The 19,152-nt window shown below is 43.8% G+C and overlaps 1 pseudogene; it reads right to left on the bottom strand.

Annotated features, from left to right (window-relative positions):
* Window positions 1-14,249: 14,249 nt before the first annotated feature.
* Window positions 14,250-18,607, bottom strand: LOC131269372 (rhophilin-2-like; annotated as a pseudogene).
* Between the last annotated feature and the right edge of the window lie 545 nt (window positions 18,608-19,152).

Raw genomic sequence — 19,152 nt, 5'->3', positions numbered from 1 at the left:
TAAGAAGGTAGCTGCTTTTTTAATGTAGAGAATAAAAAATATACGGAGAAAACCAGCTCAGCAGTCAGCTAGTCAAGCAATGCACATTTCGTCAAAGATGCTTATTGATAGTGAAGATGATTTTTTAGAGTGAGGTCCATACCTATCAGACCAAGAAAACATGTGATCTATAACAGTTAGATTAGATTATTAATTACGAAGAAGTCCTTGAAAACGTGAAGACTGTTTAGAACACAGTACAAAGGTATCACCTTATTAAACGTAAACGTTAAATGTAAAGTTAATATTTTTCTTATTTACAGAACATAACAAAGTTCCTCCTATGTAGAAAATTAATCAAGGCTTTAGAGTTTTTTTTACAATTTACAATATTTACAGCGCAACTTTTATAATGACGATATTAATCCAAGAACGTATGAACTATCGGGATAAATAAATAACTATCAATCTTATGATCTAAAGCAGTGGTGTCAAACTCAGTTGACGTCGCGGGCCGCATTTCCTCCCAAAATTGGTTTGCGGGTCAAAACGAAACATTAGATTCATGTATTCGTTGAAAATAGGTTCTTACCAATGTGCTTTTAACTTAACAATTATAATTTACACTTTTACATTTTTGGTGCATTACAATACTTCTTATCAATTTTCTATTAATAATATCTAACTTTTCATTCCCACGCCGATGTATAAGAATATAAGGATTTTACACAGATTTTTAGAGACAAGCAAATAAATCATTTTGATGAAGAACAAAGCTGACGATCTACAAGAGCATTCTTATTTAAATTATAGATGTTCAGCAATCAGTTGGCTATAGTAATTATGCACTTTTACTTATCTTAACCCTCTACCAAAAAGCACAATAGTTTTTAATTGCAAAATATGGGCAAACAAATTTGAAAACGATTGCACTTCAACAATGCAGTTGCACTTATAAAAAACTTATTCCAAATTATTCCAAATTTAATTCAATCAGAAGCAAACGTTATACTGATTTGTGGTAAATAGCTTTTTATCCTGAGTTACTTTTTTACAAATGAATCAAAAATAAAATCACGGATAACTAATAATCAAATTTGTTGCATCGAACTCAGATCGAACATTGAATAAGAGAAGTGTGATTTGGTAAAAAATAAATAGTTTCCTCTGTACGCTGCATACCATTAATTACAAAAATAAATCTGTTCTGTTCGTCTTATCGCAATTCAACTCTGGTAATGGTCAGGTTTGAGCAATTCGAAAAACAATCTCTTAATCTCTGCAATTCAGGTTGATTATAACAGTTAACGACGTAGTTATGTTTCTAATACTGCTACACAACTGTAACACTGCTACACATTCGTAATTTCATTGCGAAAGCTCTTGAAGTTCATCAGATTTAATCAGGCATCTCGTGTATTGATACTAGTATAGGCCAAAACTGCGTGGAGCTTGAACGAAACACGGGGATATCGACATTTATATTCAATGAGATGGAGTTTGGGACATGCAGATCTTTGGAAAAGCAAAATAAATTTCTATGATATACGATGGTAAAAACACGATCGAATGCCTAGCAAAAACACCTTTGGTAGGTTATGAGGTGTACATGCCTACCAAAAATACACCTTTGGTAGTGTGAGAAACAACCCTTGCTGGTTGTTCGGACCCCGTGTCCCGTTAGCCTTCAACACTATTTTCCCGTTCGGATACTTTTCAAAATCAACTGTGCTTCTTAATTGCTCGTTTAAGACTAACTTTATTTCTATTCTACAACTATATCTAATCCTAATTCCTCCCCGCGGCCCATAGTGTGTGTAACACCGTCCCCCTGTGTCTCATATACTTACGTAGTCGTACTTTTATCCTCTACAACCGGACACTCAGACTAACCTCATTCCCAATTAGGTTTACTTCTACTAGATATCTTTCACATTATTTTTTCCACCACCAATATATTCTATCTTACTCGCTAATCTTTCACTGTGCGATATTTCTCTTTTCTTGTTTCATCGCAACCCTCGATCACCTTCATCCTGTTGTAAGGCCTATATGAACTTTCTGATCTATATCTCGCGGCCGATACGACAAAACCAACGAGCTCAGCGTAAACTTGTGGTCGCATTTATATTGTTCACCGACCACTGACAACGAACCGCGTTTAACACTGTCCTATTCGATCCTCCCATTTGACCATTCGCCCTCGGTATTCCCACTGATGTTTTTGTGCGGCTAATATTGTTCTCGCGGTAATAATCTTCTAACTTTTTCGCCGTAAACGCTGTTTCCCGGTCTGCAACTATCCGGCTTGCAGCCCCAAATATCGCCGTCACTTCTGCCATGAATGCTATCACGGGTCCAATCTTCATCGATCGAACTGCTCGGACAACCACCAACTTAGCGCAACCGCATGTTAGAAGCAAAACGTAAGAGCTGCCCTTTAATGATCGGACGACTTGTCGGTCGTCGACTCTATCGGCAACGGATGAGAAACGGATTACTTTCATAGAGCGCACACGCTTGTATGTAGCCCCGCACATACTTGTACATTTTCGGCAACCTAAACTTTCGTTTCAGACGTTCAAACCCTTTTGCCACACTAAAATGACCACTCTCACCATGGTATGTATGTACCATCCGCCAACGCACACGGTTTGGTATTACGAAATATTGTTCTTCATCAACCTTTCGCATCAAACGATGTCCTTTTAACTGGTAACTCTGCTTAATTTGCTCTCTTCGTCGGTCACCGGTGATCTATTCAACACTTGAATTATAGCACACAATCGCGCATCTTGTCTCTGCATCGCCTCCAAAAAGTCACTGTTACTTATATCAATCTCCATTAAGTCACATAAAACTGGTTCAACACTTTTGGCCATCCCCAAATTCCTGCTCATAGCATTTACGTGCTTCATTGCGCTTCCCTGTGTATGCTTCCTTCGGGCATCGTACTCCCCCAAATCGTCTATCTCATCTAAGCCAGGATATTTCTCTTCAATTTTCTTACTTAATTTACTTCAATTTTCTTCAATTTTCTTAAAAGAGTGGAAAAATCTCTTTTTTTCTCTTCTTCCGATATTGCTACCTTGGGCGAGGATCCCAACTCATCTGCATCCCTCGATTCATCCCCACCAGTACCAATCGCTTGCTGAAGATCTTCGATGAACTCATCGGACGAGTTTTCTTCAAGCTCGGCCGTTTCTTTCGCCGCCTCATACGTCTTGCGAATATTCTTTTCGGTACACCGCTCGAGTACATAGTCAAAAACACCGTTGAAACTTTTCGCCACACATTGCCGGTTTTTACCACTATTAATTTTGAAACATTTTCCATCATTTTTAATCACTCGACCGTCTTCTTCGTTGGCGGCCTTCAGTTGTTCGATGTGATTTTGGTTCAGTCCTTCTTTGTCCCTTCACTTGTTCATTTCCTCCTCCGCTAGCCTTTCTTTGTATTGTCTTTCGCTGGCTATGGTGTACATCATCTCGTATTGTTAACGCATCTCGATTCCGGTACGTAGTGTCCTGCTCCGAAAGTTCTTTATTTGGACAAACGATCGTACTGGATACTGAAATGTTACAATTTAAGGTGGGATTTTTGCCTATCGACCTTTTCGTCTTCCTTCCTTTTGGTGCAGCGTTTCTTAAGCTTTATGGTTCTGAGCCGTTTGAGTTCAAATTGGCCGTTTTGTTGTGTTTTATCCTCGAACACATCGTTGGTGCAGCAACACGTATTGTCTTGCTGAGACTTCCAACTGCATCTGCTTTGCCTCTTCACAGCCACTTACATCAGGATCTTTCCGGGACAGCAGTTTTCCGTTTCGGTTTACCATTATTACACCCTCACTGTTTAGCATGTCCCTGCCCAGAATTAATGCCGTTTGCTGCTCCCAATTCGGCACCACATTTAATTTTAATGACACTTTGACATCATCGATCTGTACCATCGTTTTTACGGCTGGATTCACGTTCACCTGTTTGCCACCGAACCCGACTAAGGTTGTATTCGTAGATTCAGTTTCGCCCGCATTGTCCGCAAATTGCTTTTGTATCGTAGATACCTTACAGCCCGAGTCGATTAGGGCATTGAGCCTCATATCTCCTATCTTCACTTGCCGTACAAAGGGGTTTTCTTCAGCTACGGTTTGCACTCTACACGGTTCGACTTTCGGCGTTCTCGGTTTTGGGCAATTTTTTACTAAATGTCCACTCACACCACAATTGTAGCATAATCTTTCGTCACCCGTTGAACAAAGTGCTGCTTTATGGCCAAGCTGGCCACATCTGTAACACGTCACTACTTTTTCTTGTTTTATTTCCGTCGCGCGTACAGAAACTGAACTTGTCGTAGTCTCCCTCGTTCCTTCCAACCATTTTAGCTGCGAGATTAATTCTTCTATCGATTCAATTTTTCCTCCTAGCTGCACTTTTGATTTGTAGAGGAAATCTCCTAAGCCCGCGATAGTATATTTCACTATTACACTTTCGCTGAAACCCGCTCTTTTTCCTAACGCCACTTGCGAATACACATACTCTTCAATTGTCTCGTCCCGCGTTTTACTACGCTGTGTCATTTCCGCGTGGTAGTAAATGGCATCCCGACTCGACGGGTACGCTTTCACTAACCTTTCCATGAAGAGTGCCCACGTAGTGGTCTCCTTTTGGACAGCCGACCACCACAACTTTGCGGATCCTTCCAAGTTTAAGCGTGCGCAATGCAGCCTCGTGGGACCATCCCAACCGTAATGCGCTGCGGTATCCTCTATTTCAAAATTCAAATTTTGTTACGAGTTCTCGTAATTCCCTAAAATCGGAGCCGCATTCCCCCGCATTTGTTCACCACTAATACTATCACCACTGCTGCTATCACCACTGCTGCTACTCGCCTGCTTCAGTTGCTTTTGCAGCTTCTCTATTTCGGCCATCTTTGCCGCCAGCTCGCCTCGGAGCATCGCTGCCTCCGCTTCCATCTCATCATCCTTGACCATCTTTCCCTTCTTCCTTCTTGTCACGAAAAAATCTAATGGTTTCAATGAATCTGACCCGGTGTCGTACGCTTCCGACCCTGAGTCCTCGCTCATAAAGTTTACTGTTCTTTCTTCACGAGTCTTTCGCACTCGAGTCACTTTACGCACCAGCTTTTTCTTCTCGCTATCCTACCGGGCTTAACCCGCTTTTTGGTTATCCTGTCTACAGCTTGTGAGAAACAACTCTCCTGGTTGTTCGGACCCCGTGTCCCGTTAGCCTTCAACACTATTTTCCCGTTCGGATACTTTTCAAAATCAACTGTGCTTCTTAATTGCTCGTTTAAGACTACCTTTATTTCTATTCTACAACTATATCTAATCCTAATTCCTCCCTGCGGCCCATAGTGAGTGTAACACCGTCCCCCTGTGTCTCATATACTTACGTAGTCGTACTTTATCCTCTACAGTAGGTTCTTCTTCTTCTTTTTCAACGGTCCGCTCACAGTTGAGTACGTCGTGCTGTCATGCTCAGGTCACCAATCGTTCTCCAGGTAGCTCGGTCCATGGCTGCAGCCCTCCAACCCCGGTCGCATCCGATGTCTCGCAGGTTCTGCTCCACTTGGTCCATCCACCGAGCTCGCTGAGCTCCTCGTCGTCTCGTGCCGGGCGGGTCGCTGATGAGCACCTTCTTTGTGGGGCATGAGTCCGGCATCCTTATGACATGCCCCAACCAACGAATCCTGCCGGCCTTCGCCACCGTCAGGACGTCCGGCGCGCCATACAGCTCAGCTCGGATGAACTCGTGATTCATCCTTCTCCTCCACACGCCCTGCTCACACACACTGCCAAAGATATACCAGAGCAGGCGCCGCTCGAAAACTGCGAGAGCGTTGGCGTCCTCCGTTAGCAGAGTCCAGGATTCATGCCCATAGAGAACGATCGATCAGCGTGCAGTATATGGCACACTTCGTGCGTGGAAGAAGCCATCTGGACCTCAGGAGTTTGTGGAGCCCATAGTAGGCACGATTCCCCTGAACAATGCGCCTCCGGTTTTCGCAGCTTACGTTGTTGTCCGGAGTTACGACAGTGCCGAGGTAGCAAAACTCCTCTACTACCTCAAGTTCGTCACCGTCCACTGATACACTGCTCCCCAGCCTGGCTCTGTCACTGTCAGAGCCTCCGACGAGCAGGTACTTTGTTTTCGTCGCATTGATCATTAGTCCAATCCTTGCGGCCTCGCGTTTCAGTCGAGTGTACGCCTCGCACACCGTCCTAGTGTTCCGCCCGATGATGTCGATGTCATCCGCGAAGCCGAGGAATTGAAGAGAGCGGGTGAAAATCGTGCCGCACTTCTCATGGCACCTTCCAGAGCGATGTTGAATAGAAGGCAGGAGAGTCCATCACCTTGCCTCAGACCCCGGTGAGATTCGAACGGATCCGACAGCATGTTCGAAATCTTCACCTTACACAGCACCCCCTCCATTGTGGCCTCTAGGGGCTCGCAGTCATTGCGGGGTCATTCCGGTCAAACGGTGTGACGGCGTGAACGCCTGGAATACTGGCCTCCTCGTGGCGCCACTGAACCCCCTGGAGACAGGGGTGACGAACAGAGATCCGGGTGGGAGGGATATCCGCCCTCCCGTGCACTATCAGAGTGATGCCCTGATGGGCCAGGGAGTGGTAGTGTGCTGCAAACGGATCGGGCCTTGTAAGGTGTCTTTAATCCTGGCTTTAAATATCTAGCCCTCTGGTCTGTTTAGCCTCTCCGGAGGTTAGGATTGACCCTATGTCAGCGGACAGGACCGCGAAGACGTAGGGAGTGTTTCGGAAGGGATTCACTCTCCTGGAAGATTCACGAGAAGTCGTAGAGGCCGACCTAGACCGATGCGCGAGCTACGTCCGGCTACGAAGGAGTTGGTTCTCGTCCTGGTTCCAATCTCTTGGGGTTGCTGGTGGGCGAGTAGATGGAGGGTCACCATCGAAAGTCTTACCAGCAGCAGAACGGAAGACCCCGTGGCAAAAGCGGGCACGTTAAGTGAAGGCGCGAAAGTGCACAGTGTGTGGATGACAGGCCGGCCTATGGGGCGACTTGACTGATGTCGATGAGGGATGCACCGGTGAGCGCTGGCACCAAGGTGGTACCTATGCGACGGTGGTCTTGTCAAACCAGAAACCGGTCTGTCAAGGGCCTGGCATAACATCAGCCAGGCCAAGCGGACGAGGGCAAGTCCGACTTTGAGGCGATACAGGATTGGTCGGCGTCGGGGGCCGAGGTTTGCGGCACCAAGGGGTCTACGTCGTCCATGACTGAGTCAAATCAGACGTCGGACGACCCCAAGGTTGGAACCAGACGTAGATTGCGCAGTAGCGTGATTTTGCGGCTGGTTTCAACACAAGTAAGAACAAGACCAAGTACTCGATGTTTGTGAAGCTTTGGTGAGGGAGGCGTCGGGGGTGTAATTCCGTCGCCTCCGATCGCCGATCAAGCCATCGCGGATCATCATCTTGGACAGCGGTCGCGTTCAGGGCCTGGTACAATACCAAACAGGCCAAGGTGGACGGCACGTAGACCGAGCAGCAGCTTGGTTTTGCTCCGAGCCAGCGAGGAACATCAGAGGTGTCAGATACCGGAGACCCAGCACGTAGACTAGGCAGGAGCCTAGTTTTGCGGGCTGACGAATCCGGATGGTATCGGAACCGAGGGCAAGTCCATCTACGGGTTTTTAGGAGGTAGTGGTGTCAGATAAGTCAGCTGTCGGATCGATCTTCTGAGCCGCTTATGGTATCGTAGGCCGCCTTGAAGTCGTTGAAGAGGTGCGTCGGGATCTGGTGCTCTAGGCATTTCTGGAGGATCTGCCGTAGAGTGAAGATCTGGTCGGTGGTAGATTTGCCTCCAACAAACCCAGCTTGGTAGCTTCCGACGAAATCTGTAGCAAGGGGCGCGAGTCTGCAGAAGAGTATGTGGGATAAGATATTGTAGGCGGCATTGAGGACTGTGATGGCTCGAAAGTTGGTGTTTGGCGTGAAGCCGCCTCGTGTCTTCTGCAACACCCTGTAGAACGGGCGAGTTTCCCCCGACTGAGTTAGCTGATCCATCAGTTGTTCATCCGACTCCTCGAAGCGGCGCTTCTTGCTCTCCAAGAGCCGGGTTTGCTGTGTCCTCAGTCGTTTGTAGTGTTCCACGTTCTGACGGGTTTCACGCTGCAGCATTCGGGCGCGCGCTGCGTTCTTCTAGGCTAGTGCCCGCCTGCAGTCGTCATCGAACCACTCTTTCCTCTGGTTACGTGGCTTATGGCCCAGTGTCTGATCGGCTGTTCTGCTGATGACTTGCTCCACCATGCGCCAGTGGTCATCGAGGGACAGCGTGGCGGTCGCGTTGTTGTCCGGTAGCGCTTCCCCAAGCGCTCAGCCCTCGGCAACAGCAGGTGTTCGCAGACGATCCGTGTTTAGGCGTGAGGTAGGCCGGTGACGCAGTGTGTTGACAGCGCAGAGCTTCTGCCGTAGCTTCATCATATCCAGGAAGTGGTCCGAGTCGACGTTTGCGACCCTGGCCAAGGCCGACCTGCTGCATCTGAAGAACATCGAGTTCCACGTGGTCAACTCGTCGGTGTTTATGAATGCGGCCGTCACCATCCTCTACCCGATGCTGAGCAAGCGCATCAAGGAGAGTGTCCACTTCCACTACTCCAACTGGGACTCGCTGCACGAGCACATCCCGGCGGACATTCTGCCCCAGGAATACGGTGGCACGTACGTCGATGATGTCCGAGAAGTGCCTTCCGTCTATGAGAACGTGGTCTATTTGGGAATATGTCTGCTGTGGTGATCTCCAGGTGTAGCTTAAACGAGGTTTGTGCTGGAAGAAGGTGCTACGGATGTTCATGTGCCTCGAGGATGCGAAATTTTTGAGCCGGAGGCCGCTGTCGTAGGTTAGCTGGTGGACACTAAAGCTTCCAATCGTAGGTTTATAGGCCTCCTCTCGCCCGACCTGAGCATTTAGATCTCCAATGACGATCTTCACATCATGTTGTGGCCAGCGGTCGTACTCCCTCTCAAGCTGCGTATAAAAGGCGTCTTTGTCGTCATCGCTGCTCCCAAGGTGTTGGCTGTGCACATTAATAATGCTCAGGTTGAAGAAACGTCCACGTATCCTCAACCTGCACATCCTGTTGTGATCGGCCACCATCCGATCACACGCTTCCTCATGGCACCCATCCCAAGGAACGCCGTACCGAGCTCGTGCTTGTCTCCACCACTCTGGTAGATCATGCAATCGCTACGGTAGGGGCGCACCGAGACTCCTTTCCAGCGAACCTCTTGAAGTGCTACTATTTCGAAGCCGCGGGCTCTCACTTCCTCTGCGAGTATTCTGGTACTCCCGGGTGAGGTAAGAGACCTGCAGTTCCATATACCGAGTTTCCAATCGTAGTCCTTTTTTCGTCGCGTAGGCCTGGCATGATTGGTCCAAACCGGTTCTTTGACCGGTTCTTTGAACCGGTAGGATGCCAGGACATGGTGTACAGCCGCCCCTAACAGCGGCTCGGGGGTGGACTACTACCAGGTAGCAGTCCATTCCACCTCTCAATTCAGCCTTGCCGCCCATCCGCCCAAGGGGGTGGGTTTCCCCGTGTACCCAAGCTTGGATATTTAGACGAAAAGTTACCGTTCTGTACGTCGCGGACGTATTGAGTAGGAGTTGGGGAGGAGAGCCTATAGTAGCCTTCAGGAGGCGTCGGATCCAACCCTTTACAGAACAGATGCAGTGCGAATAAAGAGCATATAATTTTTTTAAAAAAATATACAAATATTTTTAAGTATACACTGACTTCTTTGCACAAATATTGTTGAAGAAAACAAATCCCTTTTGTACCAAGAAACTAACATCAGTGGTGTCCCAAATGATAGCCTCACTTAGGATTTTGCTTAAATTATCAACAAAATAGCATAAATGGATTCAGTCATGACTTAATAATCAGTGGGTCCCCCATCACGATTTACAGCATTTTACGATGGGTAGCGTAAGTTGAAACGCGTTGAACGCCTTCGTAAACTCCGTTATCGCGTCTTGAAACCGGAATATGACATCTTGCAATCCTTCATCGCGTTTGTCACCTTCATTAATGATTCTTTAAACTCGAATATGATATCCTTAAACTTCATTATCGCCCTGTCAGATTGTAGGCCGGTTTGTTTTGGGTTTCATAGATGCAAATTGTGTACACATACATGTATAGTCAACCATTCGAAAAAGACGTTACTGTTCACAAATTGTATCCACGCTGTGAATCAATTATTTTAAACGATTGAACGGTTCTATTGAATATCTGTTATGGAAATGGTATATTGTGGTATACATAAATCATAGGAGGGCCCATAGAAACGGAAATGTAAGATTTATTCTTACCAATCTAGTAAGCTTAGATGTGCTGCGGTGAAGGTAATTGCAAGTGAGAATTTCAGATTCCGTGATAAACAAGCTCAGCGAAAGAGAAACAGGATTAATTTGCCCACTGAGGAGTAGTGAGTTGGCCTTTTATTCCCCATTGAAACTGGAAAAGAAGTGTTAGAAAAGAATGACGCGTTGGAGGCACTGGTCCTGCTGGGTGCATATGTGAAAACAAGCATGGTGTCAGCTCAAGACGATGAACAGCAACTTTCACTGCAACGACGGCATTTGATGAAATCAACAATCAACGAACAAACCTACCGCTTTCTGAATGAGCCCTCATTGTTTGAAGACGAGTCTAAGAAAGCTATTTACAGTGACCGGCAGGAAAAAGTGCCCACTTCGAATTTTGTTGATTTTCGTTCAATATTTTTTTCTCAATCCCACTAAATATTCTGCATAGAAGAATAAAATCCCCAAAAACTAAAAATCCTAGTAGAAAGTATGCCCAAACGCCTTCAGCAGGTTCTAAAAGCTAAAAGAGAACACATAAAATATCATAATGCATTTATTATTTCTTATTTTTATGTATAATAATGAATAACTGAAGTGGGCACTTTTTCTTGTCACTGTTTTTTTAGATACTTTTTTTATTATTTTTTTCTCAAAATCAAAATATGTTTGTTTTTGCTTACTCATTAGTGGATCTTGTATGACATATGTAAATCAATATACGAAAAATACTTGCAGCATATTTAGTTGGATTGAGAAAAAAATATTGAGCGAAAATCAACAAAATTCGAAGTGGGCACTTTTTCCTGCCGGTCACTGTATATTTTGTTCATTATTGTGGTGATCTATGTATAAATTCCTAAAACCCACACTAACATGTTGCATACCATGCAAATAATCATGCAGGGCCTAGATTTAAAACATTTTCATACACAGTTCAAAACATTTTCAGAGGATCAGTTTATCTCAAACCACTGAAAAGGATTGTTACATTGCTGTATTGAGTCTTTGGCATGCAATTAAAAGTACACGTTTGAGGTTTTCAACTATTTCAACCAAACTATAGTTTTTACTATATTACTTATTCCTGGATCGTTGATGATCTTTTCGACGGCGTGTATCTTGTTTAGTGACAACAATTTACTATTTGTCAATTGGATATGTATTCCAAGTACAGTATCTTCTATGTCTTCGAGGATTAGATTGGTGGCGTCCATGTAGACTAATAATGTCATCGCATCTAATTCTTGTAGTAGAATTTTATCTTTGCCTACGTGTTTTCCAATGAGTTCATTGAAAGTTTCTGTCATTTCGGCTATCTTTGAGATAACTACGTTGTTGATGCTGACTTGCGCGTTGTTTTAGCTTTACTTGGTGATAGTTGTCCTAACCTGTTCCTTATTTCCCTACTTTGTTCTGTTATGAGGTTCGATATAGGCATGCATGTATAAATCTTGCTAGCTATTGTTTCAAATCTCGTAACATTATTCTTTTGATACTAGTGAGGTTGATTGGGTGAACTATTTTCAGCTTTCCTTTCTGAATTTTGCAATCTTTTTTTTTCTAGTAATAAAATTGGCTCTTGTTTTGGGTTTCGCATTTTAAGGGTTCCTCCGAAGGTATTCGTGACATATGCGAGTATGATCATCGTGAATACGTACATCTTCAATGAGTAATGGAACGGTTACTTTTCAATGCTTTACTTTAAATGGAGCTATTTACTTTAAATGGTTTGGCTCTAGGATCTAAGTTTTTCCTTATGTTTGGTAAAATAAAAACTTCATCGTTTTGTTTTAGTTCTGGAGGGGCTTCTCGTTTATCGTTCCATTTAATTTGAGTTGTAACATAATTATAACAGCCAACGAATTTAGGTTATAGGTGTTTGAAATAATTATAGTAAGCTAGTTAGTGAAACATTTCAAAACTTTCGTTAAGATAAGATTGAAAGATGTTTAGCACCGGGCGATAAGATAGATAGCTAGATAATAAGAAAGAGACAGATATATGTTTTAAGCATGCTTATCAAATAATTGTAAAATATAATTATAAATAGGTAGGAAATAATTTCACGTGATAGGTAATTAGAATTAGGGTAATTAAGAATATAACTTAGATAGGGTAAGATGACCAATTTATAGATAGATCCCGAAAAGGATAATATTGCGCATCACAAGCAAGCGGTCACCTTACTTTAATTACGTTGTGTCATTGGGCCTTTTGTGTAAGAGTGATATAAAAGCGCGCTGCGTGCGAAGTAAGATTATTCGCAATAAAGTCTTCGGAAAAGTCACACTTAAATAGTTATTATTAAAAGTGCCGGGATATCACAGAGTAATCCTAGCTTTTTCTAAATTAGTTTTAATTTTCTTAAAAAGTTCCTCTGTGTTCAGCAAATTGTTCCTTTGGTTGAAGACAATTTCGTTTGACGTGTATTTGGTTGACGAGCGAACTAAATTGTTGTACAGGGAGACTACTATCGCAACTTTTATTACTGTGTGTGTATCGGAGAATTTGTGTTTATTCGTGTTAAATATTTCAATTATTGTTGAATGTGTAAAGTAATTCAACATTTAGGTTTGTTCAATAGTTTTTTAACTGTACTGATCTAAAGGTAGTTTCGTGATCCGTTACGATTTGTGACGGAATATTAAATGATGCAAAGTATTGGTCTAATGCATTTTTTACATCGGTAACATCTTTTGTATCCATTGTAACAAAAACAAAATTAATGTTCTTTTGTAACACTCGCATTTTGTCTTTGTTCGTTTGTTACATCTTCTACAATGTTCTGTGTCAGAACAAAATGGCCATGGTTACTAAAAAGATTTTTGTAAACATTTTGAATTATAGGGATTATGCTCACAGAGGTCATTCACTCTTTTTTCACTTTTTTTTCACTTGTGACTCTCGACTGGTACACACGCACTTTTCTTCGCTCCGCGGTTTACTGCTTTCACTCGCTGGTTTTTCCTGGGAATCATCCCGATTTTCACACTCAACACGCCGTACTGGATTGTGTTTCGATTCTTCCGCGTTCACCGCTTGATTACCCAAAGTTTGATCAAATTGCGAACGCGTCGCGAGTTCGGTTCTACGTTGAGTTTCGGTTCGCCGCGGCTGTTGACCCCTGGTGTTTTGGCGATGGCTGACCTGTGCTTGTCCTGCGCCCGTTCTTCGTCGCTGGAGGACCCGAGATATACCTGTGGCAGTGTACAGGATGCACCGAAACTCGCTGCAGCGGCAGATCGTTGGTATTGGAAGAGCTCTCGGCTGCTCTGGCGGCACTCAAAAGTCAGCTGAACGAGAAACTTGAACTGTACGGAGCCAGACTGGACGCAGCCACAGCATCGATCGACATTACACTGAAAGATGCTCTCTACCAACAAGCGAAAGCCACAAAGACTGCGCCAAGAACTGCTGCAAATCTACAAAGAATTTTCTTCGAGTTGTTTCGACTTCGTATTTCTTGGTGGCCTTATTCGTTTCGTTGGTAATCCAAATGATTATTCGTATCTTCAACAAAATATCTTTCGCTGAAGTAATCGTTTATTTTGTTTGTGAATGTATTATTAATAATAATTTAATTAAACTAGAGCGCTATTCTACCACCTACCAGGAGCTCGATCCCTTCCTGTTTTATTATCTAACCTCGGAGACATTCAGACATTCCTCGCGCGAGCGAAGGGTTGACCTGTTCTAGCAATTTCCCCTACCACAAAGATTGAGCACCGAACGTAGTTAAAAAGTTTTTATCACTTAAAGAGGTCCCAGTGCTGTTGCCATCCGAGGCCCGTCTGCATATCCACAACTTTCTCTCTTCTTTACGTACAAACACACCCACTGTTTCTAGAATGGCATATCATGTTGGGCCGTGACAAGGACAGCCAAACGGTTCCTCGACAGCTAGAAGATTTTTCCCAAGCTCTGTGTGCGCCGGAACGGGTTCCAGCTGCCGGAGGTGAAGCTGCTGAGGCGGGTCTTCGAGCCGAGCTTGGGGCGGGACGATTTGGCCAGCGACTTGGTGGTGGTGCCGGTCGGTGACGGCGCCCCGGACGAGATGCCGGACGAGCTGCCGGACAGCGTCGAGATGGAGCCCTTGCTGCAGTGACTTAGGACCATTGGCTTCAGGTAGTTTCGATCCATCGGCGTGATCACCTTGAGCTTGAGACTTTTGCCACAGGTGCGGATGAGCTTCAGCACCTGCTGCAGCGTGTACCATTTGACGTCGACCTCGCACAGCTCCACAACGAAGTCGCCCTCCTTGATGCCACCGAGCTGTTGGGTGAAGGCAAGGGAATGATAGTTGTATGTTAGTTTATTTTAAACACTTATGAACATAGCCTTTGATTGAATATAACCTATTAAAACACATCATTAAAGATGGGTCAATTTTATAATGAGAAGAAAGTATGGATCAAGAATCGATTGAGAATGGTTAATGACATCTCCAATTTAGGGAAAAGAGAATGAACTCTTTACATGTTCAGGATTAGTTAGGCTGCACAGGATTTGTTTACTTCTTTTCAAGCACGAAAGGATGACGTTAGTTAAAACATTTGGATCTGTTGTTCATCGAGGGTTTTTAAAAAATCCAATTAGTCTGTTTCTAAAAGTGACGGAATGCAAATGGCATATCTGTTCTAACTAGTATAATTGGCTGCTAAATAAACGAGATCACAATCTACTACTTTTTTTCTACTTGGTTGGCAAAAAGAATAGCACGTCTATCTTGTGAAGCGAAGCAACAAGAGTTTTCTCTGTTTCTTAGAAGCGTTTTATTTTTTGTAACCTCTATATATGTTCTTCCAATCGAGGAATAGTTTGCTTGTTTCAATAATATTTATAGGAACTATCGGGATGTTGTCATCAACACCCCAAGTAAGTAATCTCTTTTCGTGAGAAAATATAGTAGTTGTCAATAGTACGCTATGTTTTTCGCTGGTTTTCTACCGTAAATATAGTTAACTAGCTGATTAACCCGATTTCATCCGGGTAGAAAGAAATTCCAAACGAAAGAGTGTTTTCATTCAGTATCTTGAGTTTTGCAATCTTAAATTTAGCGTTTTGGGGTTGGTGCAATTTTTTAGTATTACCTTTAGTCCTCGAAACCATGTTATTATACATTGTCCATTCGCTATCTTATTGTGCTTCCACCTTGGTTCAACCATTTAAAATTCATCAATTGATGCAAGTATTTGAGAAATACCCCAGTAAAACCGTCACCCCACGATATGTACGTTTTTTTAAATTCGTCGCATCCATAGTAATGTGGCATCTTATTGTTTTACTTAAATTCTATCGTCCAGATGATAGAAAGTTATAGGCAGGAAGGAGGCATAAGAATGTTGGACATTTCACACTTCAAAAATTGTCTTTCTTATGATTATGTTTATGTATAAATTGATTAGATCGATGTTGTGTGATTGAGAATATTTGTTACGTAGGAGAAGATAGAAGAAGTCTGGGATTTAGTCGATTTAGTAACCCCAAATACAACAAAAATGATATCCATTTTGCATTTTACCCTTTGTTGAGCTAGGGGTAGGATGAAAGCCCCTCTTATCTCTTCTTCTACATGGATGACATTTTATCACATGATGGCTACATATTTAATATAATTTTTATATTTAAGTAGTATGTGTATCAAATTTTATAAAACCCCATGCCATAACTATTGAATTATTATTATTTTTCATCATTTCGAGATGTAACGAATTGGGATTGCGTTAAAATAATTAAAAGATCTCAAACTGTTCTTATTGTAAGACAAGACCTGCGTATTGAAGTCCTCCATAAAATCAACATGTCTTATACAATTTCCCTCGTATTTTTGTTTGATTTCTAGCCTTTTCTTACATTTTAGGCGGATTAGAGAAGTTGTCATTACTTGAAACTCGAAGGGATTTTGTTCGAAATGAAGGACTACGGTTACTGGAATATGATAATGAGACTGGATTCTCCTTGCAGAACCCAAGTCCTAACTTACATCCGCTAAGGAGTTGATGTCGACGGTGGAAACCATGACGGAACCAACCTCGGATGTTGAAGCCGAAACTACCGACGTCACTATCCCCGCCGGACGCACTGTTCGCACCATCCGCGCCCTGTGGCAGCTGGTCGGCGGCGTCGTCCTGCAGCTTGAGCGTTCGGAACTCGCGCTCCGACACGTTGCAGACGTCCATCAGGCAGACCTCGCACGTCCGGCTGTCGTTGTAGTAGTTTGTCTTGTTGGCGCACTCACCGCAGCAGCGCTGCTGGAAGCCACTGCTGTGGGTGCTGTTGCTGCTGTTGCTGCTGCTACCGTTGCTGCTCCCGCCGCTGCTGCCGTACGGCGGCGACTGATGCTGGCGCTGATCGAGCGTGCCACTTCTGCAGCCGGACGCAGCGCAGGGCCGTCCAGTGGCGCCGGGCGGAGAAGATGGCGATGGGGCCGAGCCGGCGGAACGGGTCCTCGATCTTGTGCGCGGTAAAGTCGGGCCCGGTCAGCGTGATGGTGAACTTGGACGTGGCGTTCAGCGTGACGTCGAGCAGGTCGAGGTCGGACTCGTCGAGCCCGGCGTCGGCCGGACCCAGCGCACACGAGCGCTCCAGCTCCAGCTCCTCCAGCTCCTCGCTCGTGCGCGTAGTTCAGCACCTTGGTGAGCGCTATCTTGTTCTTCAGCTCCCGGCACATGCGCTGCAGCCGCTGCGCCTCCTCGTGGCTGGCGAGCGACTCGCGCAGATGGGCTCGCCGCACCGTACTCGGCTCCAGGTCGGACTCGAGCGATGCCTCGTCGAAGATGAACGTGTCCTTTGGCAGCGCGTATCGCTGCCGGGCACTTCGGGCTGGCATGCTCGTGTTGCTGCCGCCGCTGCTGCTGCTGCTGATCTCGCTGCTGATGCCGTGGCTGTCGATGTTACTCACGGACGCTCCGGTTTTCGTTTTCGCCGTGTGGTAGTGCGCAAGGGCTGCAACGGGGGAAGGAGAAGCACCATACATGAGTACCAGCAGAAGGGCAGCTATTTGAATTTGTTTATCTCATTTCTTGTTCAGTTTAATTCTCTTTTCTGCGATTAAAAATATAGTTTTACATTTCAACGTGTTGATTGCTTATTTATTTTCCCTTATCTTATCATTTTATGTTATTTTTCGTAAGTTGTTCCACTGGTACAGAGATAGTTTTTTTTATACAGCAGCGTTAATTGATAAAACACCGTATGATTTAAAAAATCTATGAATCCAAAGTGCCGAATAAGTAAGGCGTTATTCATTTTCTTGATGTAAATTTCTTTGCCTATGATTTGAACACATTTGGGAACAATTTATTTTTACTTCTCCGTTTAGTCGTTCTATTTTTCGTTTTTCAACACATTTTATATGAAATGTTGACAATGCAAAGACATTTCTTTACGATATAGAAACATGAGTAAACTCTATTTATTTCTATCTGAATGAAATGGTAATACGATTTTCAGAAGGAAAATGATTAATGTTTAATTCAATTCTTACTTCAAGTATTTCAAAGATTGTTCAACGCCAAAAGAAGACGATTAGTTTAATCTAACAAATTCACTGCGAACCACATAAAGGGTTGAAATTGACGGGAAAATTGTTCGCCAAGATAACATAAATTGTTAAGAATAATTAAAGATACCGACAATGTAGAAGCATATTTCTTGACTACAAAACCTATCAAAAGGTAAGCAGAGGAAAAAATAGAACCTAAATAAACTATTTGACTAAATCCTAATAAAACTCTTTTAATGATCCTAAGAAGCTATTTACATTCCATTTGAAACACGATGAATTAAAACCACGAATGTTGTGTAACGGTCTACCTTGCTTGTTACCTTCCTATCAAGATTGAAATACATCATAATACAAGGCTACATTCACTCGTCTCGTATTTCCTGTTACCTTTATAGTACTCCGACTTAAGCGGAACCAACCCGGCCCAGCACTCGGGTAGGTACGTGTGCGCATCGTTGCTGTGTATGATGCGGTGGATCTCCCGGTACTCGAGAAATAGCTACGTTGCCTCGCCGGACTGATCTCGAAGACTCTGCGACGGGTTGGAAGAGATGGATGATTACTAGGACTTGGTTGGTCGGGTGCATTGCTTACCTGTGCGTCGTTTGGTACAAAAAATATTTAGTATTCTCGTACAAAAAAAGGCAAGTTGGAAAACAACGGCTGGGATGGTAAAGATGTCAGAAATGTACCGGAAGACGGCTACCACCCGCAGGAAGTTGTCCAGCGCCGCGTTTGCAATGTCTTCCATAATTCCATAAGGGTTAGGATTTATTTAATGTTTTCAAGATATCCCGTAGAACATAATTTATGCTGGTTGAAAATATGGTAACTTGTCTGTGGATAGATAGAAGAAAATTAAAGTTTGCTTTGAGTAAACTAAACTCGTTCAGCTGTGGTATGATCTTGAATATTATATCCATTTAACATGCAAAGGTTTTGAGTGAGTTCGAAATATATCGCAAAACTTTGTAGCATAACTAAAAAATAACCCGACGAACATTCGGGTAAAATCCCAAATAAAGCCCCCCCCAGCCGAAATCGCTGTTGTGGCTACACCATTTGTGAGCGGATGCACCTTAAAGGTATGCAATTGGTGAAACAAATGCCGTTGTGTGAACCGTTTGAATTGAATTCTCATTAAATTAAAGATGATGATTATACTGGAAAGGATGTACAACATAAACTCCCTCATGCATTACTTACATGAGTGTATCAAAATTCGGCTACGCCATAAACCTAGGCGTGCGGTATGAGGGGGGCCCATGGGCCCCCCTTATTTCACAAATTTATAAC

Source organism: Anopheles coustani, chromosome X (genome assembly GCF_943734705.1).
Source record: "Anopheles coustani chromosome X, idAnoCousDA_361_x.2, whole genome shotgun sequence".
NCBI lineage: Eukaryota > Metazoa > Arthropoda > Insecta > Diptera > Culicidae > Anopheles > Anopheles coustani.
This window is presented reverse-complemented; position numbering and strand designations above follow the sequence as displayed.